Source organism: Drosophila elegans, unplaced genomic scaffold (genome assembly GCF_018152505.1).
Source record: "Drosophila elegans isolate 14027-0461.03 unplaced genomic scaffold, ASM1815250v1 contig_275, whole genome shotgun sequence".
Taxonomy (NCBI): domain Eukaryota; kingdom Metazoa; phylum Arthropoda; class Insecta; order Diptera; family Drosophilidae; genus Drosophila; species Drosophila elegans.
In genome coordinates this window covers 44,725-65,174 of record NW_024545651.1, presented here as the reverse complement: position 1 = coordinate 65,174, position 20,450 = coordinate 44,725, and the positions used below count along the sequence as shown (strand labels likewise).

The 20,450-nt window shown below is 39.9% G+C and overlaps 4 non-coding genes and 1 pseudogene across 4 annotated transcripts; all 5 read left to right on the top strand.

The window, feature by feature from the left end:
• Positions 1 to 1,067: 1,067 nt before the first annotated feature.
• On the top strand, positions 1,068 to 3,060 carry LOC121467252. The gene has a single exon (XR_005977374.1). It is a non-coding gene; the product is annotated as a small subunit ribosomal RNA (ribosomal RNA).
• A 737-nt stretch (positions 3,061 to 3,797) lies between these two features.
• LOC121467246 lies at positions 3,798 to 3,976 on the top strand. Its single transcript, XR_005977368.1, has one exon. It is a non-coding gene; the product is annotated as a 5.8S ribosomal RNA (ribosomal RNA).
• A 355-nt stretch (positions 3,977 to 4,331) lies between these two features.
• On the top strand, positions 4,332 to 14,003 carry LOC121467258 (annotated as a pseudogene).
• A 3,224-nt stretch (positions 14,004 to 17,227) lies between these two features.
• On the top strand, positions 17,228 to 19,222 carry LOC121467251. Its single transcript, XR_005977373.1, has one exon. It is a non-coding gene; the product is annotated as a small subunit ribosomal RNA (ribosomal RNA).
• A 738-nt stretch (positions 19,223 to 19,960) lies between these two features.
• Positions 19,961 to 20,139, top strand: LOC121467262. The gene has a single exon (XR_005977382.1). It is a non-coding gene; the product is annotated as a 5.8S ribosomal RNA (ribosomal RNA).
• Positions 20,140 to 20,450: the final 311 nt, after the last annotated feature.

The following is a 20,450-nucleotide window of genomic DNA, read 5'->3' as shown; positions in this document are numbered from 1 at the left end:
GAGACTTTTAGTACTGTAAACATGCAGTTTAAAGACGGCGTGTCCAAAAACATATATAGGGTAGTGCCTGTTGGCTGGCAACCAAATATATGGGTATTTCTCAGAACATATATAATTAATATTATATTGTGAATACCTATAATAAATAACATTCATATATATGAAAATGTTGTAATAAATCAATATTATTGATATAATATATATGAAATGTATGGAAAATGTGAAACATATCGATATTGATCAATATTAGTTGAGATATCCCATATGTTGGGTGGCAAATAGAATTGAAAATACCCGATTTCAAGACAACGTGTCGAAAAACACATATAGGATGGTCAGTGGTTGTCCATCTATAGTTGAACAAAATTTATGATATCCATATAATTTTGTCAATTTAATAGCAAAATTAAATATTTTCCGTATGTTTTGTATCTTGATTCTTGCGAATACGAGACTTGGCTTGATACGGTTAATATTAAGTGTCATCACTTTTTAGATAATAATGTTGAAAACGAAAGCCAAGGTTGTATATATTATTATATGGCAACAATTGTTTTCCGACCTTTATCGTTAATCTAATTCAGGCTAATGTTATTATTAGTGCTGTTGTTATATATATTATATATATATTATAAATGTTTCATATGCGCTCGGTTTTATGTGATATATTACCAGAGAGTTATATGGAAATGATAGATTTTAAATTTATCATAAAAATACAAATGATTTAACTCAATATTTATATTGGTTAATCAAAAATAATTGGTACATGTGTGAAATATATATGTATGGCGAAATAAAATGATATTTTAAAATGAAATATGTAAATATGAATTATATTATAGAATTATATATGAAAAAATTCTAGTTACTGTGGGCAAACGTGGCGTGTAACAAATATAAAGAATTTTAAAACGATTATGAAGCTAAACAAAGATAGCCATATTCGTATCAAGATTATTTTCCTCCCTCCTAAATGCAATTTAAAGAAAAATACTCTATAATAAATTTTGTATTACTAATTTCTATTTTAAAAAAATATGAAAGTAATATGAATTAAAAACATTATTCTGGTTGATCCTGCCAGTAGTTATATGCTTGTCTCAAAGATTAAGCCATGCATGTCTAAGTACACACGAATTAAAAGTGAAACCGCAAAAGGCTCATTATATCAGTTATGGTTCCTTAGATCGTTAACAGTTACTTGGATAACTGTGGTAATTCTAGAGCTAATACATGCAATTAAAACATGAACCTTATGGGACATGTGCTTTTATTAGGCTAAAACCAAGCGATCGCAAGATCGTTATACTGGTTGAACTCTAGATAACATGCAGATCGTATGGTCTTGTACCGACGACAGATCTTTCAAATGTCTGCCCTATCAACTTTTGATGGTAGTATCTAGGACTACCATGGTTGCAACGGGTAACGGGGAATCAGGGTTCGATTCCGGAGAGGGAGCCTGAGAAACGGCTACCACATCTAAGGAAGGCAGCAGGCGCGTAAATTACCCACTCCCAGCTCGGGGAGGTAGTGACGAAAAATAACAATACAGGACTCATATCCGAGGCCCTGTAATTGGAATGAGTACACTTTAAATCCTTTAACAAGGACCAATTGGAGGGCAAGTCTGGTGCCAGCAGCCGCGGTAATTCCAGCTCCAATAGCGTATATTAAAGTTGTTGCGGTTAAAACGTTCGTAGTTGAACTTGTGCTTCATACGGGTAGTACAACTTACAATTGTGGTTAGTACTATACCTTTATGTATGTAAGCGTATTACCGGTGGAGTTCTTATATATGTTTAAATACTTGTATTTTTTCATATGTTCCTCCTATTTAAAAACCTGCATTAGTGCTCTTAAACGAGTGTTATTGTGGGCCGGTACAATTACTTTGAACAAATTAGAGTGCTTAAAGCAGGCTTCAAATGCCTGAATATTCTGTGCATGGGATAATGAAATAAGACCTCTGTTCTGCTTTCATTGGTTTTCAGATCAAGAGGTAATGATTAATAGAAGCAGTTTGGGGGCATTAGTATTACGACGCGAGAGGTGAAATTCTTGGACCGTCGTAAGACTAACTTAAGCGAAAGCATTTGCCAAAGATGTTTTCATTAATCAAGAACGAAAGTTAGAGGTTCGAAGGCGATCAGATACCGCCCTAGTTCTAACCATAAACGATGCCAGCTAGCAATTGGGTGTAGCTACTTTTATGGCTCTCTCAGTCGCTTCCCGGGAAACCAAAGCTTTTGGGCTCCGGGGGAAGTATGGTTGCAAAGCTGAAACTTAAAGGAATTGACGGAAGGGCACCACCAGGAGTGGAGCCTGCGGCTTAATTTGACTCAACACGGGAAAACTTACCAGGTCCGAACATAAGTGTGTAAGACAGATTGATAGCTCTTTCTCGAATCTATGGGTGGTGGTGCATGGCCGTTCTTAGTTCGTGGAGTGATTTGTCTGGTTAATTCCGATAACGAACGAGACTCAAATATATTAAATAGATATCTTCAGGATTATGGTGTTGAAGCTTATATAGCCTTCATTCATGGTGGCAGTAAAATGTTTATTGTGTTTGAATGTGTTTATATAAGTGGAGCCGTACCTGTTGGTTTGTCCCATTATAAGGACACTAGCTTCTTAAATGGACAAATTGCGTCTAGCAATAATGAGATTGAGCAATAACAGGTCTGTGATGCCCTTAGATGTCCTGGGCTGCACGCGCTACAATGAAAGTATCAACGTGTATTTCCTAGACCGAGAGGTCCGGGTAAACCGCTGAACCACTTTCATGCTTGGGATTGTGAACTGAAACTGTTCACATGAACTTGGAATTCCCAGTAAGTGTGAGTCATTAACTCGCATTGATTACGTCCCTGCCCTTTGTACACACCGCCCGTCGCTACTACCGATTGAATTATTTAGTGAGGTCTCCGGACGTGATCACTGTGACGCCTTGCGTGTTACGGTTGTTTCGCAAAAGTTGACCGAACTTGATTATTTAGAGGAAGTAAAAGTCGTAACAAGGTTTCCGTAGGTGAACCTGCGGAAGGATCATTATTGTATAATATCTTTACCGTTAACACAAAATTTTGTATTATTTAATAATACAAAAAAAATAAATTTGCCAAAAAATATATTATATTATATAATCTATATATATATATATATATAAATATGTCAAAAAATATATCAAAAATATCTTATCTAATTTAAAGCGTTTTAATGAAAGAAAAAGTATAGTCCTATGGACTTAAATAGCTCGAGCAAATGGTGTCCAATGCCGAGTAATTATTATGAGATATCAATTACGAGTCGTGGGCGGAGGCTCTGATGTCCATAAAATAAAAATCGACCTGGCCAATCGATTAGAGATACAGATAGATAGAAGATATATATACGATATGTTAAATATATAATATATAATAGAATATAATATAATTACTTTGTGTGTATATGGACCATAATATACACGCGTTGCGCATATGTATTGTTCATCTAAGTTATGGGCATACATTGGTTAATGCAACAACCTAAAATATATAATGTTGTACCCGGTTAATAATCAGGTTAATGTTTTATATAAAATGCAATATATATCAAACTTAAATAGAAATAAAATGAAAAATGAAAATTGGTATTATATTGTTTATATGAAACTAAGACATTTCGCAACATTTATTTTAGGTATAAAAATACATTTATTGAAGGAATTGATATATGCCAGTAAAATGGTGTATTTTTAATTTCTTTCAATAAAAACACAATTGACGAAATTAAAAAAACAAATATTATAAAACTCTAAGCGGTGGATCACTCGGCTCATGGGTCGATGAAGAACGCAGCAAACTGTGCGTCATCGTGTGAACTGCAGGACACATGAACATCGACATTTTGAACGCATATCGCAGTCCATGCTGTTATGTACTTTAATTAATTTTATAGTGCTGCTTGGACTACATATGGTTGAGGGTTGTAAGACTATGCTAATTAAGTTGTTTATAAAATTTTTAAATAAAATTTATAAGCACATGGTATATTATTGGATAATTATTTATTATTCATAATATTAAAAAATATATGAAAAACATTAACTCACAATGGATGTGATAAACGAAGAAAAATATTTTCGTTTTCAATCAAATGATACTGAGAAATGTCTAGCATAAAAAATGTTGAAATATTTTTCATCTAGAATTGTCTCTTATTAATGATTAGAAATTCGAAAGCTATTGGAAATGTTATTGCTCTTCGTTGGTTCTTTATAATTATCGAATTTATAAAATGTTTTCTCATTATATTTAAAGAATTAATTAATAAAAAGTTATATACAACCTCAACTCATATGGGACTACCCCCTGAATTTAAGCATATTAATTAGGGGAGGAAAAGAAACTAACAAGGATTTTCTTAGTAGCGGCGAGCGAAAAGAAATCAGTTCAGCACTAAGTCACTTTGTCTATATGGCAAATGTGAGATGCAGTGTATGGAGCGTCAATATTCTAGTATGAGAAATTAACGATTTAAGTCCTTCTTAAATGAGGCCATTTACCCATAGAGGGTGCCAGGCCCGTATAACGTTAATGATTACTAGATGATGTTTCCAAAGAGTCGTGTTGCTTGATAGTGCAGCACTAAGTGGGTGGTAAACTCCATCTAAAACTAAATATAACCATGAGACCGATAGTAAACAAGTACCGTGAGGGAAAGTTGAAAAGAACTCTGAATAGAGAGTTAAACAGTACGTGAAACTGCTTAGAGGTTAAGCCCGATGAACCTGAATATCCATTATGGAAAATTCATCATTAAAATTGTAATATTTAAACAATATTATGATAATAGTGTGCATTTTTTCCATATAAGGACATTGTAATCTATTAACATACAAAATTTATCATAAAATATGGCTTATAGTTTAATCCAATTAAAATGCTTGCGTTTTAACACAGATTAAATGTCATTAATTTGATAAAGTGTTGATAGATTTATATGAATACAGTGCGTTAATTTTTCGGAATTATATAATGGCATAATTATCATTGATTTTTGTGTTTATTATAAGCACTTGTATGATTAACAATGCGAAAGATTCAGGATACCTTCGGGACCCGTCTTGAAACACGGACCAAGGAGTCTAACATATGTGCAAGTTATTGGGATATAAACCTAATAGCGTAATTAACTTGACTAATAATGGGATTAGTTTTTTAACTATTTATAGCTAATTAACACAATCCCGGGGCGTTCTATATAGTTATGTATAATGATATTTATATTATTTATGCCTCTAACTGGAACGTACCTTGAGCATATATGCTGTGACCCGAAAGATGGTGAACTATACTTGATCAGGTTGAAGTCAGGGGAAACCCTGATGGAAGACCGAAACAGTTCTGACGTGCAAATCGATTGTCAGAATTGAGTATAGGGGCGAAAGACCAATCGAACCATCTAGTAGCTGGTTCCTTCCGAAGTTTCCCTCAGGATAGCTGGTGCATTTTAATGTTATATAAAATAATCTTATCTGGTAAAGCGAATGATTAGAGGCCTTAGGGTCGAAACGATCTTAACCTATTCTCAAACTTTAAATGGGTAAGAACCTTAACTTTCTTGATATGAAGTTTAAGGTTATGATATAATGTGCCCAGTGGGCCACTTTTGGTAAGCAGAACTGGCGCTGTGGGATGAACCAAACGTAATGTTACGGTGCCCAAATTAACAACTCATGCAGATACCATGAAAGGCGTTGGTTGCTTAAAACAGCAGGACGGTGATCATGGAAGTCGAAATCCGCTAAGGAGTGTGTAACAACTCACCTGCCGAAGCAACTAGCCCTTAAAATGGATGGCGCTTAAGTTGTATACCTATACATTACCGCTAAAGTAGATGATTTATATTACTTGTAATATAAATTTTGAAACTTTAGTGAGTAGGAAGGTACAATGGTATGCGTAGAAGTGTTTGGCGTAAGCCTGCATGGAGCTGCCATTGGTACAGATCTTGGTGGTAGTAGCAAATAATCGAATGAGACCTTGGAGGACTGAAGTGGAGAAGGGTTTCGTGTGAACAGTGGTTGATCACGAGTTAGTCGGTCCTAAGTTCAAGGCGAAAGCCGAAAATTTTCAAGTAAAACAAAAAGCAAACTATTAAGAAACACAAATAATAATAAAAGGCAAAAATAATATACTTGAATAATTTTGAACGAAAGGGAATACGGTTCCAATTCCGTAACCTGTTGAGTATCCGTTTGTTATTAAATATGGGCCTCGTGCTCATCCTGGCAACAGGAACGACCATAAAGAAGCCGTCGAGAGATATCGGAAGAGTTTTCTTTTCTGTTTTATAGCCGTACTACCATGGAAGTCTTTCGCAGAGAGATATGGTAGATGGGCTAGAAGAGCATGACATATACTGTTGTGTCGATATTTTCTCCTCGGACCTTGAAAATTTATGGTGGGGACACGCAAACTTCTCAACAGGCCGTACCAATATCCGCAGCTGGTCTCCAAGGTGAAGAGTCTCTAGTCGATAGAATAATGTAGGTAAGGGAAGTCGGCAAATTAGATCCGTAACTTCGGGATAAGGATTGGCTCTGAAGATTGAGATAGTCGGGCTTGATTGGGAAACAATAACATGGTTTATGTGCTCGTTCTGGGTAAATAGAGTTTCTTTCATTTATGGAAGTTACTTGTTCCCCGGATAGTTTAGTTACGTAGCCAATTGTGGAACTTTCTTGCTAAAATTTTTAAGAATACTAATTGGGTCAAACCAATTAGTTCTTATTAATTATAACGATTATCAATTAACAATCAATTCAGAACTGGCACGGACTTGGGGAATCCGACTGTCTAATTAAAACAAAGCATTGTGATGGCCCTAGCGGGTGTTGACACAATGTGATTTCTGCCCAGTGCTCTGAATGTCAAAGTGAAGAAATTCAAGTAAGCGCGGGTCAACGGCGGGAGTAACTATGACTCTCTTAAGGTAGCCAAATGCCTCGTCATCTAATTAGTGACGCGCATGAATGGATTAACGAGATTCCTACTGTCCCTATCTACTCACAGTCGGTCTTGGAAAGTTTCGGTGAGCGGACGTGTTTTTCGTGCGCTCCGGTTTAATTTTTGATATTGGCTAAAGTACGCGGAATTTATTCCTAAAAAGTGAATTTCCTGAAAGGGTTTCACCTGGATAGTGCTTGGTGTGTTTTTCGCGATTGTGCGCTTAGTATTTTCGCGGAAAATCGTGTTTTTCGTTTGGAAATTTTCCATTGCGCCACGTGCTTTTGAGGAAAAAGTGAGCGCGTTGCTCTCTGAGAGAGAGCAGTGCTGCCCAGAGTCAGCTGGTAAGCAGCTGATTAGCGGGAGTGTGTCCCGGCTACGCTTGGAGTTGCCACCTCGTGACGGGTGTGTGTATCCGGTTTTGGTGAGTAGCTTTTTCTCGAACCTCAATCGGAAAGTAGCTCCGCTAGATGGCGTCGTCTATCCCGAAAGGGGGCGCCAGCATGAGCTACTCGGAGAGCGAACTGTCGGCCAGCAGCCGATCGAGTAGCGCGACGAGGGATGCTGGAAGAGGTCGCCGTCGAGGCAAGAGGGGCAAGGGCACGCCGCGGGATGCCTCGCAGGCTAAGGTTGCTGCAGGTCATGGAGCAACTGGTTGCCCGGAGCCCATGCTGGAGGAGACGCTCTCCTCATTGGAGGCTCAAGGAGCCACTGAAGCCACTGGAGCCATAGGAGAAGCTGCGAAACCTGCCGCGAAGCCCGTTGCGAAGCCCGTCGCGAAGACCGTAGCGAAGCCTGCCGCGCCAACCGCCGCGAAGGCTGATGAGGATGTTGCAGCTGGAAGTGCCGCGAAGAACGCCGCCATTTTGGCCAAGGCCAGTTTGGCGTCTGCTGTCCTGCAAGCTCGCGTCGTTTCGGCAACGACGGCCGCCCAAGCGACCGAAGTGCCGAAGTCGAGCGCTACGAGCGTAGTTGCCGCCGGCCACGCTGCCGTCTTATATGAGCTCTCCACAGCCCAGAAGATGGCAAGGCGTGGCATGCTCCTGATGAGCGGCGAACAATCCAGCTGGATGTCCGAGGCGCTAAGTCGCTATGACGAGCTGGTTGTAGCGTTGATGTTACGCTGTGGAGCCCTGGAGACCCGCCTGGCTATGCCGCCACCGGCTGCCCCCCCGGCTGCATCGTATGCAGCCACCGCTGCTCTGGGCGCACACCCTGTCGCTGCCCCAGTCGCCCCCGTTGCTGCCCCACGACTAGCGAAGATTCGCGAAACGTGGTCGGCGGTAGTGGCCTGCGACGACCCGGCGCTATCGGGAAGGCAAATTGCGGAGAAGGTCCGCAAGGAAGTCGCTCCAGCCCTTGGAGTAAGGGTGCATGAGGTGCGAGAACTTAAGCGGGGCGGCGCGATAATTCGCACGCCATCGCAGGTGGAGCTCACCAAAGTGGTGGCCTCCACTAAGTTCGCCGAGGTGGGACTAAAAGTGGCGAAGAACCCCGCGGAGAAAGCGAGGGTTACGGTGTTCGACGTGGATACGTCCGTAGGACCGGAGGAGTTCATGCTGGAGCTGAAGGAGAAGAACTTCGAGGACCTACCCATGAAGGAGTTCCAAAAGGCGGTGCACTTGGCGACAAAGCCCTGGTCTGCAGCTGACGGTGCCACAGTCAACGTGGCATTGGAGGTGAACGACGAGGCACTGGCTGTACTTGATGTAGGCAGAGTCTACATCAAGTGGTTCTCTTACCGTTGCCGATCGCTGGTCCGCACCTATGCTTGCCATAGGTGTGTTGGATTTGACCACAAGGTGCAGAACTGCCGATTTAAGGAGAATGTCTGCCGTCAGTGCGGAACGAGCGGCCACACCGCAGCGAAGTGCACCAAACCGGTGGACTGCCGGAATTGCCGGCATAAAGGGCTGCCCTCGGGGCATTACATGCTCTCGGGTGCATGCCCGATATACGGCGCGGTGCTAGCGAGGGTGCAGGCTAGACATTAATATGTTTAGCCTCATCCAAGCGAATTGTGGACGACGCCGTGAAGCGGTCCCCGATCTTTCAGTACGGATGAGAGAATCGGGGCACCTCTTTGCACTGATCCAGGAGCCCTACGTGGACCACAGAGGAGAAATCGTCGGATTTCCTGCGGACATGCGTATCTTCAAGGACACCAACAGCAAGGCAGCCATCGCTGTCGACGACCCAGATGCCATCTGCATGCCGATTGCACACCTGACAACGACGCTCGGAGTATGCGTGAGAGTCACTGGAAGATATGGCACAATCTTCTTGTCCTCCGTATACTGCCGTTTTGGAGCGGACATCAATCCCTACATCGGATACCTGGATGCGGTTCTGCTGCTGGCCAGCAGAAACCCAACTATCCTCGGCCTGGATGCGAACGCAGTATCTCCTATGTGGTTCAGCAAAATCCCAGATAACACTGGGACTAGCGAGAATCGCAGAAGGGGTCAGCTGCTAGCAGAGTGGGTTCTTGGGAATCGAGCCGGAGTGCTCAACGTTGCCAGCCAGGAGTACACGTTCGACAATTACACGGAGCCCAGGCGCCAGAGTGATATCGACGTGACCTTCGTAAATGATGCAGCCTGTTCATGGGCTACTTACGACTGGAGAGTGCTCCCGTGGGAAGTGAGTGATCACAACATTATCAATGTTGCAATCACACCCGACCCGAGCGGTGCAATTGAGAACTTAGTTCTTGTACCGCAGTGGAAACTCTCCAGGGCAAATTGGCGAAGATTCGGAGTAGGAATCAGGAGTGCAATCGAGGGGATACAGGACTTGGAATCGCCGTTGGACGACCGGATTTCTGCCCTACGCACTATTGTACAGGAAGTGTGCGATGGAGTGTTAGGACGCAGAAGACCGCGAGCTAGGGGAAAAGTAATATGGTGGACACCTGAACTGAGTACCAAACGCCAAGAGGTCAGGAGACTGAGGCGCAGGCTACAGGAAGCGCGCCGGAGTGGCACCGGTGACGCTAGGCAACTTGCTGCTGAACTGAGGCTTGCCTCAGGACAGTACAAGAAGCTCATCCTGGCGGTCAAGGAGAAAAACTGGCGAGACTTCGTGGGACAAAACAAAGATGACCCATGGGGGCACGTATACCGTATCTGCCGAGGTCGCAAGAAGACAACCGAGATTGGGTGCCTTCGTTCGGGTGGTGAGCTTGTCGTAACATGGCACGACAGCGCAAGTGTGCTTCTTCGCAACTTTTTCCCAGTTGCGGAGATGATAGCACCTATCGCCATCCCGGACGTTGCCCCACCGGCCCTCGAAGCATTCGAGGTTGATGCATGCGTCGCCAGGCTGAAGAGCAGACGCTCTCCCGGCATGGACGGCATCACGGGCGGGATTGTCAAAGAGGTATGGCGTGCTATCCCTCAGTACCTAACGGAGCTGTACTCTCGCTGCCTTTCGGAAGGACACTTTCCTACCGAGTGGAAGCATCCGAGAGTGATACCATTGGTGAAAGCGCCTGATAAAGACAGGAGTGATCCTGCTTCTTATCGAGGCATATGCCTTTTACCAGTGTTCGGAAAGGTGCTCGAGGGAATCATGGTGAATCGGGTAAAGGACGTATTACCGGATAGATGCAGATGGCAATTTGGGTTTACCCCTGGACGCTGCGTGGAGGACGCCTGGAGACACGTAACGAGTACAGTTGCTGCCAGTACGGCGAAACATGTTCTCGGAATCTTCGTGGACTTTAAAGGTGCCTTTGACCATGTGGAATGGAGCGCAGTGCTCGATCGACTCGTCGGCGTTGGCTGTCGAGAAATTCGCTTGTGGAACAGCTTTTTCTCCGGTCGACGTGCAAGTATCGTCAGCAAATACGAAGTAGCCACAGTCCCTGTCACACGGGGCTGCCCGCAAGGGTCTATCAGTGGTCCATTCATATGGAACCTGCTGATGGATGTGCTGCTTCAGCGCTTGGAGACACATTGTGGCCTAAGTGCATATGCGGACGACTTACTTCTCCTTGTTGAAGGGAGGAGTCGTGAGGACATCGAGCGGAAGGGAACGGAGCTAATGGAGATCGTCGAAGCCTGGGGAACCGAGGTTGGAGTGAGTGTGTCGACCAGCAAGACGGCAATCATGTTGCTCAAGGGCAAACTAGACCCGAGGCGACCCCCTACGGTACGGCTAGCTGGAGCTAGCCTGCCGTACGTACGGGAATATCGGTACCTTGGTATCACAATTGGCGAACGGTTGAGTTTCCTTCCTCACATTGAGGTTTTGCGAGACCGACTGGCGGGTGTCACGGCAGCACTGGCACGCGTTCTGCGGGTGGACTGGGGACTCAGCCCCCGCGCGAAACGTGTCATCTACGCCGGCTTAATGACACCTTGCATGCTATTTGGTGCCTCGGTTTGGTACAACAAGGTGTGTCGAGGCAGAGCCCGAGACCGTCTTATATCGTGCCAAAGGTTAATCCTTTTAGGATGCCTACCGGTATGCCGCACAGTGTCCACAGTGGCACTGCAGGTGCTTGCTGGTGCTCCTCCAATGGATTTGGATGCACACCGTAGTGCAATTAAATTCAAGCTCAGGAAGGGAGTTCCCTTGAGTGACAGCGACTGGCTTTCCGGACAGGACCTTTCGGAACTGGACTGGAACAGCAAAAAGGCGTTGTTAGACGAACGTCTGCTAAATGAGTGGCAGCTCAGATGGGATGGTGCGATACACGGCCGTGTGACGCACAAATTCTTCCCAGAGGCAGCGTTCGTTTACAATAGGAAAGACTTTGGTTTTACCCTAAGAGCCGGATTTTTGCTGACAGGACATGGTTCGCTGAATGCATTTCTGCTGGGGAGAAGTCTCAGCAACACACCAGCATGCTCATGCGGTGCGGAGCTGGAAGACTGGCTGCACATTTTATGTGTTTGCCCCCTTTACGCGGACTTGCGTCACTTGGAGGCCCTAGGCGTCGTACAGGAACAAGGCAGCTGGAACGTGACGGGAATAGTCGAGACCCCTGAAAGGATGCGTCTCCTAGGAACGTTCGCTCAAGGAGTCTTCGAGAGGCGGAGGAGGGATCCATCGAGGGAGTAACTCAGAGGACCGAGGACAGGACATGGCGGCACAATAACTTCGCGGATGAGGAGAATCTCAGGTGAAGGGGCTTTGAGCCATATGCTGTGTGGTTAGCGGCGAAGAATACTGCCACAGCTTGTCATTGCTTGTCGTAGGAGGCGACTAAAATGGCACATGGGCACCCTATCCGGGCTTGTCGGAGCCAAAGGGGGAGGGCCTACCGAGCCCTTAATTTCGGTACCACGGGTTGGGCAGTTTTCCAAGGCTGCCCATTGAGGTCGGCCCCCTTGTGGGAGTATCGTGGTGGCTGTGGTTGACACCCATATCGCGGGTAGAACTCTCGGGTTCGACGTGGAGTTGCGTTATACAACTCGGGTGCTGTGACCCATAGAGCAGCAGAGATTTTAGATAGATCTCGCCCCTCAGCAAGGGGGGAGTGTTTGCCCGGCAAGCAAGCACTCGAATTGACACCGGGGTAGTTGCTATGTACATAGCTATAGCTTCTAGACCGGGGCGTTGGTCTGGCGCTTAATCTAGACACATGCACTATATGCTCACTTGCGGGTGTGTTATGTACTCACTTGTGGGTGCATGATGTATCAACTTGTGGGTATATTAGAGTGCCGTGGTTGTAATCCCTTCAGTGTGGAACACGCCACGTAAAATAAGTTTCAGAGAGATCTGTTTTACACCTGTCCCTATCTACTATCTAGCGAAACCACAGCCAAGGGAACGGGCTTGGAATAATTAGCGGGGAAAGAAGACCCTTTTGAGCTTGACTCTAATCTGGCAGTGTAAGGAGACATAAGAGGTGTAGAATAAGTGGGAGATATTAGACCTCGGTTTGGTATCGCCAATGAAATACCACTACTCTTATTGTTTCCTTACTTACTTGATTAAATGGAACGTGTATCATTTCCTAGCCATTATACGGATATATTTATTATATCTTATGGTATTGGGTTTTGATGCAAGCTTCTTGATCAAAGTATCACGAGTTTGTTATATAATCGCAAACAAATTCTTTAATAAAAGGAGTGCATTTATGTATTTTTGATTTGAAAATTTGGTATAACTCCAATTACTCAGGTATGATCCAATTCAAGGACATTGCCAGGTAGGGAGTTTGACTGGGGCGGTACATCTCTCAAATAATAACGGAGGTGTCCCAAGGCCAGCTCAGTGCGGACAGAAACCACACATAGAGCAAAAGGGCAAATGCTGACTTGATCTCGGTGTTCAGTACACACAGGGACAGCAAAAGCTCGGCCTATCGATCCTTTTGGTTTAAAGAGTTTTTAACAAGAGGTGTCAGAAAAGTTACCATAGGGATAACTGGCTTGTGGCGGCCAAGCGTTCATAGCGACGTCGCTTTTTGATCCTTCGATGTCGGCTCTTCCTATCATTGTGAAGCAAAATTCACCAAGCGTTGGATTGTTCACCCATGCAAGGGAACGTGAGCTGGGTTTAGACCGTCGTGAGACAGGTTAGTTTTACCCTACTAATGACAAAACGTTGTTGCGACAGCATTCCTGCGTAGTACGAGAGGAACCGCAGGTACGGACCAATGGCACAATACTTGTTCGAGCGAACAGTGGTATGACGCTACGTCCGTTGGATTATGCCTGAACGCCTCTAAGGTCGTATCCGTGCTGGACTGCAATGATAAATAAGGGGCAATTTGCATTGTATGGCTTTCTAAACCATTTAAAGTTTATAATTTATTTTATGAACGACAATGGATGTGATGCCAATGTAATTTGTAACATAGTAAATTGGGAGGATCTTCGATCACCTGATGCCGCGCTAGTTACATATAAAAACATTATTTAATACAATGACAAAGCCTAGAATCAATTGTAAACGACTTTTGTAACAGGCAAGGTGTTGTAAGTGGTTGAGCAGCTGCCATACTGCGATCCACTGAAGCTTATCCTTTGCTTGATGATTCGATAATAAATATATATATATATAATATATAACATAATCAATTTAAATTATCATCATATATGTTTGATAGTTTTTGTTGTTATATATTATTTATATATTTTATTAGGAGGAGGAGGTTAAATATGATATGGATTAGATATAACCTAATTAAACAGGTAGCCAAATGCATCGTCATCTTAATAGTGACGCGAATGTGTGATATTATATATCTTAAGAGTATAAGTCACATACAGTAGCCTAATGTTCTATCGTCATCTATTTAGTGACGCAGATATAAATTGTCAAAATATAATAAGTCTTGCTTGATAGCAAAACTTATGTCTCTTATTAAAGGCAAATGAAATGATATCTATGCATATTAAAGAAGAAAGAATTATAAAGCCATATAAATAAACATATTTTAATATGAAAAATATGAATCTAAAAACTACACAAGTCTTTTTTGGTAGCCAAATGAATCGTCATCTACTTAGTGACGCATATAATAAAATGTCAAATTAAAAGAGTCTTACTACAAGTCTTTTTTGGTAGCCAAATGAATCGTCATTTACTTAGTGACGCATATAATAAAATGTCAAATTAAAAGAGTCTTACTACAAGTCCCTTTATTAAAGGCGGCAAATTAAACGGTATATATATTTATTTTAAATATATATATACAATTTGAAAAAAAACTAAAACGAAAAATTGCATACATATTAAAAAGACTTTTAATATGAAAAATACGAGCCTAAAAACTACAAGTCACTTATGGTAGCCAAATGCATCGTCATCTTAATAGTGACGCGAATGTGAAAACAAATGCCGAGTGCTGAAGTTCCAGGTAAGAGCTTAGATATTATATATCTTAGGACTATAAGTCACATACAGTAGCCAAATGAATCGTCATCTATTTAGTGACGCAGATATAAATTGTCAAAATATAATAAGTCTTGCTTGATAGCAAAACTAATGTCTCTTATTAAAGGCAAATGAAATGATATCTATGCATATTAAATAAGAAGAAAGAATTATTAATACAAGTCATTTTTGGTAGCCAAATGAATCGTCATCTTACTTAGTGACGCATATAAACAAATCTCAAATTAAAAGAGTCTTATTTATATTATAAATATATACAAATATACAAAAAAAAATGTTCCATATGAAAAATTTGAGTCTAAAAACTACAAGTCCCTTATGGTTGCCAAATGGAATCGTCATCTACTTAGTGACGCTGATAAAAAATTGTCAAAGTAACAAGATTTACTAAAAGTTTCGAATTAATAAATGAAATGAATATGAAATGAAATGAAATGAAATGGAATGGAATGGAATGAAATGAAATGAAATGAAATTTAATATATTTAATATTAAAAAAATATATCTATATTCATTTGGGTAAATTGAGAATATCCATACAATGGATTGCTTATAGTAAAGCAACAAAATATATGGGTATTTCTCAGAACATATAATATTAATATGATTTTGTGAATTCCTATAATAAATAACATTCATATATATGAAAATGTTATCATATATCAATATTATTGATATATTATATATGGAATGTATGGAAAATATAAAATATTCCTTCAATTTCCTCAAGCATATGGAGGAAATTCATATGAAGGCAGACTTTTAGTACTGTAAACACGCAGTTTAAAGACGGCGTGTCCAAAAACATATATAGGGTAGTGCCTGTTGGCTGGCAACCAAATATATGGGTATTTCTCAGAACATATAAAATTAATATTATATTGTGAATACCTATAATAAATAACATTCATATATATGAAAATGTTGTAATATATCAATATTATTGATATATTATATATGAAATGTATGGAAAATATAAAATATTCCTTCAATTTCCTCAAGTATATGGAGGAAATTCATATGAAGGGAGACTTTTAGTACTGTAAACATGCAGTTTAAAGACGGCGTGTCCAAAAACATATATAGGGTAGTGCCTGTTGGCTGGCAACCAAATATATGGGTATTTCTCAGAACATATAAAATTAATATTATATTGTGAATACCTATAATAAATAACATTCATATATATGAAAATGTTGTAATATATCAATATTATTGATATATTATATATGAAATGTATGGAAAATATAAAATATTCCTTCAATTTCCTCAAGTATATGGAGGAAATTCATATGAAGGGAGACTTTTAGTACTGTAAACATGCAGTTTAAAGACGGCGTGTCCAAAAACATATATAGGGTAGTGCCTGTTGGCTGGCAACCAAATATATGGGTATTTCTCAGAACATATATAATTAATATTATATTGTGAATACCTATAATAAATAACATTCATATATATGAAAATGTTGTAATAAATCAATATTATTGATATAATATATATGAAATGTATGGAAAATGTGAAACATATCGATATTGATCAATATTAGTTGAGATATCCCATATGTTGGGTGGCAAATAGAATTGAAAATACCCGATTTCAAGACAACGTGTCGAAAAACACATATAGGATGGTCAGTGGTTGTCCATCTATAGTTGAACAAAATTTATGATATCCATATAATTTTGTCAATTTAATAGCAAAATTAAATATTTTCCGTATGTTTTGTATCTTGATTCTTGCGAATACGAGACTTGGCTTGATACGGTTAATATTAAGTGTCATCACTTTTTAGATAATAATGTTGAAAACGAAAGCCAAGGTTGTATATATTATTATATGGCAACAATTGTTTTCCGACCTTTATCGTTAATCTAATTCAGGCTAATGTTATTATTAGTGCTGTTGTTATATATATTATATATATATTATAAATGTTTCATATGCGCTCGGTTTTATGTGATATATTACCAGAGAGTTATATGGAAATGATAGATTTTAAATTTATCATAAAAATACAAATGATTTAACTCAATATTTATATTGGTTAATCAAAAATAATTGGTACATGTGTGAAATATATATGTATGGCGAAATAAAATGATATTTTAAAATGAAATATGTAAATATGAATTATATTATAGAATTATATATGAAAAAATTCTAGTTACTGTGGGCAAACGTGGCGTGTAACAAATATAAAGAATTTTAAAACGATTATGAAGCTAAACAAAGATAGCCATATTCGTATCAAGATTATTTTCCTCCCTCCTAAATGCAATTTAAAGAAAAATACTCTATAATAAATTTTGTATTACTAATTTCTATTTTAAAAAAATATGAAAGTAATATGAATTAAAAACATTATTCTGGTTGATCCTGCCAGTAGTTATATGCTTGTCTCAAAGATTAAGCCATGCATGTCTAAGTACACACGAATTAAAAGTGAAACCGCAAAAGGCTCATTATATCAGTTATGGTTCCTTAGATCGTTAACAGTTACTTGGATAACTGTGGTAATTCTAGAGCTAATACATGCAATTAAAACATGAACCTTATGGGACATGTGCTTTTATTAGGCTAAAACCAAGCGATCGCAAGATCGTTATACTGGTTGAACTCTAGATAACATGCAGATCGTATGGTCTTGTACCGACGACAGATCTTTCAAATGTCTGCCCTATCAACTTTTGATGGTAGTATCTAGGACTACCATGGTTGCAACGGGTAACGGGGAATCAGGGTTCGATTCCGGAGAGGGAGCCTGAGAAACGGCTACCACATCTAAGGAAGGCAGCAGGCGCGTAAATTACCCACTCCCAGCTCGGGGAGGTAGTGACGAAAAATAACAATACAGGACTCATATCCGAGGCCCTGTAATTGGAATGAGTACACTTTAAATCCTTTAACAAGGACCAATTGGAGGGCAAGTCTGGTGCCAGCAGCCGCGGTAATTCCAGCTCCAATAGCGTATATTAAAGTTGTTGCGGTTAAAACGTTCGTAGTTGAACTTGTGCTTCATACGGGTAGTACAACTTACAATTGTGGTTAGTACTATACCTTTATGTATGTAAGCGTATTACCGGTGGAGTTCTTATATATGTTTAAATACTTGTATTTTTTCATATGTTCCTCCTATTTAAAAACCTGCATTAGTGCTCTTAAACGAGTGTTATTGTGGGCCGGTACAATTACTTTGAACAAATTAGAGTGCTTAAAGCAGGCTTCAAATGCCTGAATATTCTGTGCATGGGATAATGAAATAAGACCTCTGTTCTGCTTTCATTGGTTTTCAGATCAAGAGGTAATGATTAATAGAAGCAGTTTGGGGGCATTAGTATTACGACGCGAGAGGTGAAATTCTTGGACCGTCGTAAGACTAACTTAAGCGAAAGCATTTGCCAAAGATGTTTTCATTAATCAAGAACGAAAGTTAGAGGTTCGAAGGCGATCAGATACCGCCCTAGTTCTAACCATAAACGATGCCAGCTAGCAATTGGGTGTAGCTACTTTTATGGCTCTCTCAGTCGCTTCCCGGGAAACCAAAGCTTTTGGGCTCCGGGGGAAGTATGGTTGCAAAGCTGAAACTTAAAGGAATTGACGGAAGGGCACCACCAGGAGTGGAGCCTGCGGCTTAATTTGACTCAACACGGGAAAACTTACCAGGTCCGAACATAAGTGTGTAAGACAGATTGATAGCTCTTTCTCGAATCTATGGGTGGTGGTGCATGGCCGTTCTTAGTTCGTGGAGTGATTTGTCTGGTTAATTCCGATAACGAACGAGACTCAAATATATTAAATAGATATCTTCAGGATTATGGTGTTGAAGCTTATATAGCCTTCATTCATGGTGGCAGTAAAATGTTTATTGTGTTTGAATGTGTTTATATAAGTGGAGCCGTACCTGTTGGTTTGTCCCATTATAAGGACACTAGCTTCTTAAATGGACAAATTGCGTCTAGCAATAATGAGATTGAGCAATAACAGGTCTGTGATGCCCTTAGATGTCCTGGGCTGCACGCGCGCTACAATGAAAGTATCAACGTGTATTTCCTAGACCGAGAGGTCCGGGTAAACCGCTGAACCACTTTCATGCTTGGGATTGTGAACTGAAACTGTTCACATGAACTTGGAATTCCCAGTAAGTGTGAGTCATTAACTCGCATTGATTACGTCCCTGCCCTTTGTACACACCGCCCGTCGCTACTACCGATTGAATTATTTAGTGAGGTCTCCGGACGTGATCACTGTGACGCCTTGCGTGTTACGGTTGTTTCGCAAAAGTTGACCGAACTTGATTATTTAGAGGAAGTAAAAGTCGTAACAAGGTTTCCGTAGGTGAACCTGCGGAAGGATCATTATTGTATAATATCTTTACCGTTAACACAAAATTTTGTATTATTTAATAATACAAAAAAAAATAAATTTGCCAAAAAATATATTATATTATATAATCTATATATATATATATATATAAATATGTCAAAAAATATATCAAAAATATCTTATCTAATTTAAAGCGTTTTAATGAAAGAAAAAGTATAGTCCTATGGACTTAAATAGCTCGAGCAAATGGTGTCCAATGCCGAGTAATTATTATGAGATATCAATTACGAGTCGTGGGCGGAGGCTCTGATGTCCATAAAATAAAAATCGACCTGGCCAATCGATTAGAGATACAGATAGATAGAAGATATATATACGATATGTTAAATATATAATATATAATAGAATATAATATAATTACTTTGTGTGTATATGGACCATAATATACACGCGTTGCGCATATGTATTGTTCATCTAAGTTATGGGCATACATTGGTTAATGCAACAACCTAAAATATATAATGTTGTACCCGGTTAATAATCAGGTTAATGTTTTATATAAAATGCAATATATATCAAACTTAAATAGAAATAAAATGAAAAATGAAAATTGGTATTATATTGTTTATATGAAACTAAGACATTTCGCAACATTTATTTTAGGTATAAAAATACATTTATTGAAGGAATTGATATATGCCAGTAAAATGGTGTATTTTTAATTTCTTTCAATAAAAACACAATTGACGAAATTAAAAAAACAAATATTATAAAACTCTAAGCGGTGGATCACTCGGCTCATGGGTCGATGAAGAACGCAGCAAACTGTGCGTCATCGTGTGAACTGCAGGACACATGAACATCGACATTTTGAACGCATATCGCAGTCCATGCTGTTATGTACTTTAATTAATTTTATAGTGCTGCTTGGACTACATATGGTTGAGGGTTGTAAGACTATGCTAATTAAGTTGTTTATAAAATTTTTAAATAAAATTTATAAGCACATGGTATATTATTGGATAATTATTTATTATTCATAATATTAAAAAATATATGAAAAACATTAACTCACAATGGATGTGATAAACGAAGAAAAATATTTTCGTTTTCAATCAAATGATACTGAGAAATGTCTAGCATAAAAAATGTTGAAATATTTTTCATCTAGAATTGTCTCTTATTAATGATTAGAAATTCGAAAGCTATTGGAAATGTTATTGCTCTTCGTTGGTTCTTTATAATTATCGAATTTATAAAATG